We start from the raw sequence: 5631 nt of genomic DNA on the forward strand, positions 1-5631 counted from the left end.
CAATAGGAAATCCCATATGAGATCCAAGTAATAACCAAATAAGCAGCAGGAAGAGTAGATTCTGAGAAGCCTCGGTAGAAATATCATGTTGCCACAATGCTTGACATGTGACGTGACGACATGCAAAGGAAATAGAATTTATCATTCTATCAAACCAGTATATGATAGCTCCAATTAGGTAAAAGGATCAGTGCAATTTGACACTTCAACGATACAACTGCAACCAAACAAAAGGATTCCATCAAAAACAGGAGGTTAAAAAAAAATATCGCTCTGATCACATCTTGCTTCTCAGAATCGAACCAATTATTCAATTCACAATATACGACAAACGATAATACTTGAAAGGAAAAGGTACCCCCTCGAAAAGAAGCAATCATAACCCCTCGAAAAAAGAACTGTCGTCATCTACATTCAACGTTACAGAACTCGAGCAATTTGCAACTGTTAACATACAAATCAATCATAAATGTTTAAATTATAAGTACAATAAGCAAATAAAAAATATTTGATAAATTTAAAAGATTTATATACCTTCATCATATTGTTCATGAAGCCAATCTTGGGTACAAACTAAGGCTTCTACGGTAGATGGGCTCAAAGAGCTTCGATACTGATCAACAACTCTACCACCAGTGCTGAATGCCGACTCAGATGAAACAGTGGAGACTCGAATAGCTAGAACATCTCGAGCTATTCTTGATAGTATCGGATAGACTGCTACATTGCTCTTCCACCAAACCAAGATGTCAAACTCCTTATTCTCCAAATCAGGAAGCACATCATCATCATCCAAATAACTATCTAGCTCGGATCTCTTTGGGCATTTTGAAGAACTCTGATTTATAAATTGAGCAAAATCCATACCAGATTTCTTTTTGGAAGAAACGGAACTTATATCACCTTGTCCACCAAAATTAGATGTTCGCTCACTTGAACTCATAGAGGGCTGCACCCTTGTTGCATCTACATACTCATTATACAATTTAAAAAGACAAGCACAAATATCATCAATCTTTTTCTTGCACTCCTCCAACTCAAATGCCTTTTGATAACAAAACTCTACAAATATCAACTTCGATCTGGGATCCAAAATACGAACAAATTATTGCACTGAGACCAATATTTGTTAAACTTCTTTAGCATCTCATTTGTTAATTGCTTCACTGTTTCATCAGTATCAATACTTTCATCCATCAATAAAGCCCTAATTCCCCAAACTTCTTTTAGGTATAAATTGGATGTGGGATACTTACAACCAGAAAATACTTTAGTGGCATCAAGAAAGGCTTCTAAGAATTTAAGAATTATAGAAACCATTTTCCATTCATCATTGGTGGGGCATACACATGAATGCTCAGTTGTATATCTAATAAGAGCATCTTTATAACCAAGTGCATCATGCAACATTTCATAAGTAGAATTCCACCTTGTAGGAACATCCAAAGTGAGTCCTTTTCTAGCAGAAAGTCTCATATGTTGTACAATTTTATTAAATACTTGCATTCGAGATAGGGATGCAGAGACATATCTAACAATTTCTCTTATATATTCAATAGCTTCATGAATGATTTTCATTCCATCCTGAACTATAATATTTAATATATGTGCACAACATCTAATATGACTGTACTCCCCACTAAACAACATTGCATAACAAAAGTGATCTCGGAGCCTTCTCATTACAGCATCATTTGTGCTGCAATTATCCAAAGTAATACAACATATTTTACAATTCAATTTCCATTCAACAAGACATTTTCTTATAGCATCTTCAATTGCAAAGCTGGTGTGAGGGTATGGAAGTGTCTTGAAACTAATAATCTTCTTATGTAGAATAAAATCAGAATCAATATAATGTGCTGTGAAAGAAATGTAACCAATTTTCTAATTTGATGTCCAAATATCAGTAGTGAAACTAACCCGAGAACTTAGGTTTTTGAATACATCATGCAATTTTTTTCTCTCTTCTTGATACAAAGCCATACAATCATGTTTTACAGTCTTACGACCTATAATTTTGAATAATGGCTGAAAAGATCTCAAAAAATCCAGAAAAACAGTGTGCTCAACAATACGAAATGGAAGCTCAGCACATATGATAAATTTTGCAAGAATTTTTCTACTCTCTTCTTGATTGAATTTGAAAGACTTTATCGGATCTTTTAAACTTGGTAGTAAGAGCAACTGATTAGTCGGATTCTTTTGATACTTCTTGCAAATATTTTCAAGATGGCGTTTTAGATGACTCATTCCTCCTTTAGTGCTCCCACTTAAAACTTTTTTACAATATTTGCACTTAGCTATTGATTCTTCAAAAATTTTTTTCTCGATAAAGTGATTCCATACCCAAGATCTTTTTCTAGAAGAATTGTCACAATCATTTTGAACAGTAACTTCATTTCTATCATCCTCATCCCTTAAATCTTCAACAATCTCATTTTCACCCATTTTAGAATGAGACATTAGTAAAAATAACCTGCCTAAATAACAAAATAAATATCACAAATTTAACCTATAACAAAATAAATAACATTTGGTGGATAAGTTCAAATATTTTTATGAAAAAGGCTTGTATAGTTTAATTATGTTGCACACAATTTCCTATTACTTTGCCTACACATAGTCATAGAAGCAAGAATCTCTTTGATTTAAAAAACTATGCCTTCATTCATACTGTCTAAAGGATACACATCCACAAAAAACTATCATCAGTATCAGTCAAACAGTCGACAATCAAATTAAGCATCATCTGAAATTTCATTTACCTCTTTTTGCTCTAGCCGTTTAACCAATTCCTGGAGCTCTTTATCCAGTTGTCTTGTAGTGTAGTATGTTCCCTTTCCTTTTCTTCCTCCTCAGCTTCACCTGGGGAATACACACCAAAACCAGTAAATGGAGTTAGTCTTTGCAACATGGACAAGCTGATATACAGATGGAATAAAAATAACATATTCCTCACAGTAGTAAAACCAATAGAACAATACCACACAAAAGTTAGTAACAAGGTGTATAAGAAGACCAACTCCAAATCAACCACTTCAGCATTTGAATGTCTGATATGCCACAAAATGAAAAACAAAAACAACAAAAGAAACTACTCCGCAGTTCCTTCTAGCTCATTTTTGCGCCGTCCGCGGCTCAAGAGAAGAACTCAAATAAAAGAAGACACAGAGGAAGTTTGAAGAGAATGATAAATAATCAACAAGAAATCAGATCTCCCAGCAAATTATAATATTTAGCCATGATCGAACCAAACAGTGTAAGCCCTCAGATCGCGATGGGGGTGAGGACGGTCGAGTACGGTCGACGAGCTTGGACGGTCGACAAGCCCTCAGATCTAGGGTTTCACCACTTCGCCGAGCTTGGACGGCGACCGGCGACGAGCCGACAAGGAGAAGCAGAGAAACCCTAGCTCCAACGCTCCACACCTCCATCGCTCGTCCGCTCTGCGCCTCTGCAAATCCCAACCAAAATTCAAAAGGAAGAAGATCATTCATAATCGTACCTCAAAACCTAGCTTCGCCGACGATTGGGTGGTCGGGACTCCTCTTCACCACTTCGCCGAGCTTGGACGGTCGACGAGGATGACTGGCAAGTGGCGACCGGCGAAGTGGCGACCGGCGAAACCCTAGCTCCACGCCTCGTCGCCTCCACTGCTCGTCCGCTGGCGCTCTACCTCTGCAAATCCCTCGGACAACCGTTGGCAATCCAGTTTAGCTGCGATTCGGGCTATTCGACAATCGGCAGACAGCCAGACCCAGACGCATTCGGTTCGGTCACCGACTCACCGCGATTCGGGCTGGAAGTGGGCTCGGGCTGGGACGTGCCCGGGCCGGGCCAATGAAATACCCGAGCCCAGCCCGAAATAGAAATGGGCTTAATCATTCAGCCCGAGCCCAGCCCGACATGCATTGGGCCTAGCCCATAGCCCGGCCCGCGGGCGGCCCGACCCGATGGGCTTCGGGCCGGCCCGAGCCCACTTCCAGCCCCAACTGCAGAGAATAATCGGCATAGGTCGACAAAAGCTGATAACCCCAACAACTAACAATCTTGATAGTCTGTGATCATGGCATCCTCACATCCTATATCAGACCTGCACCATAGTTTGCCCACACGGATTGATCCCTGTGCCACAGTCGTGCTATAAGCCGCTGTCTGGCGTTACTGCACGTCATGTCGGCTCAGGTAACGACAAGGCTAGCTCTCCTATATAAGGGGAACAACCAAGTAGATCTGAGGTACGCAATATGCTACCGTTCTCACGGAGCTCTGACTTTTTTAAAATCTCTACATTTCATATTATTGCTTCATTGTTCTAACTTAGGCATCAAAAGTTCCTCCACCAGAAATTTTTCGGCAAGTGGACTTCTTGCAAGCCACCCAGCGGAGGAATCTAGTGTTGAACGCCTCAACCAGCCTGCTCAGCTATTTCTAGCCGACCTCAGGGCTGTTCAGGTTGCGCTCCTACCTCGGTCCACATACGACGGCAACAAATACTTTGTTATGGAAGACACTATGCTTTGCATTTAAGGATACCCATTATTGTCGCAAGGCTAATCATTTGGCGGATTGGGTGGTATCTCATGCTTTTCAACAAAACTTTGCGTATCATTCTCTAGAAACTCTTCCAACTGATACTTGTTTAATGTTGTATATAGATAGACATAGTGTAACTTTTTTAAAAAATTAATAATGGTAGCATGGCCACTAATTTTGTACCAAAAAAAAATGACGAGGACAAGAGTTTTTATGTATGGAGTCAGGTCGAAAAAAACCGATTTCTAGGGCAAACCTAAGAAAGTTAAAAGAAATGAATCTGATATAACCTAGTCCAAAATTAAATATATGAATATGAACAACCATAAAAATCATCATATTTTATATCTCTCAATATACATAGATACACACATATTAAGCAGCCTTATCTTGAATTCTCTCCTCTTCTCCCTCTTGCCCAAACACCAACATAAATCTACATCCTGTGCCTCTCTCTCTCTCTCTCTCACACACACACACACATTCGATGCACATGCGTAGCTTGCAATGATTCATTTATCATCTAGGTTATCATTCATCTAGCTTTCCACCTGCTAGGTTGAAGGTTAATACTTTTGTCATTTGCTTAATACATACACTTCTGCACTTTTTCTCTCGTACTTAGTGTATAAAAATAAACAATAATTTAGCATATATGTAAATATGCACTTAGAGATTGTGAAAACTGTCCTACCCAAAATCTTTCCTTATTCAAAGGGACCATACTGGTGGTAGCTTCAAATATGGGTACTTTAATTGAAGAATAAGTCAAATTTTTTGACATGAAAAACCTATTAGATATCCTACACACAAGAGAGAGAGAGAGAGAGAGAGAGAGAGAGAGAGAGAGAGAGAGAGATATTATGTACCGATTAGAGCTTTAACCTAACTCATGTCATAACAGCAAGTTAAAAATTTTTCAATTGATTGGTCTCTTTTTACATTAGTTGTTTACTTTGTCTTAAAATTGAATTACTTAGAGTTTTTAAGGATTGCGTAAAGCAAATTGCGGATGGTTTAGGATTATATCTAGTACAAGTTATGGGTTGGTTAGGGCCAACTCCGAGGGAGCCGAGATGAACGCATATAGAG

At 38.8% G+C, this 5631-nt stretch overlaps 1 long non-coding RNA gene across 1 annotated transcript; it reads right to left on the bottom strand.

Annotated features, from left to right (window-relative positions):
- Window positions 1-179: 179 nt before the first annotated feature.
- On the bottom strand, window positions 180-590 carry LOC120111220. The gene is made up of 2 exons (XR_005512301.1): window positions 535-590; window positions 180-444 (listed from the first exon to the last, which is right to left on the bottom strand). It is a non-coding gene; the product is annotated as an uncharacterized LOC120111220 (long non-coding RNA).
- Between the last annotated feature and the right edge of the window lie 5041 nt (window positions 591-5631).

The sequence above is a fragment of the Phoenix dactylifera genome, chromosome 6 (assembly GCF_009389715.1).
Source record: "Phoenix dactylifera cultivar Barhee BC4 chromosome 6, palm_55x_up_171113_PBpolish2nd_filt_p, whole genome shotgun sequence".
Classification (NCBI taxonomy): domain Eukaryota; kingdom Viridiplantae; phylum Streptophyta; class Magnoliopsida; order Arecales; family Arecaceae; genus Phoenix; species Phoenix dactylifera.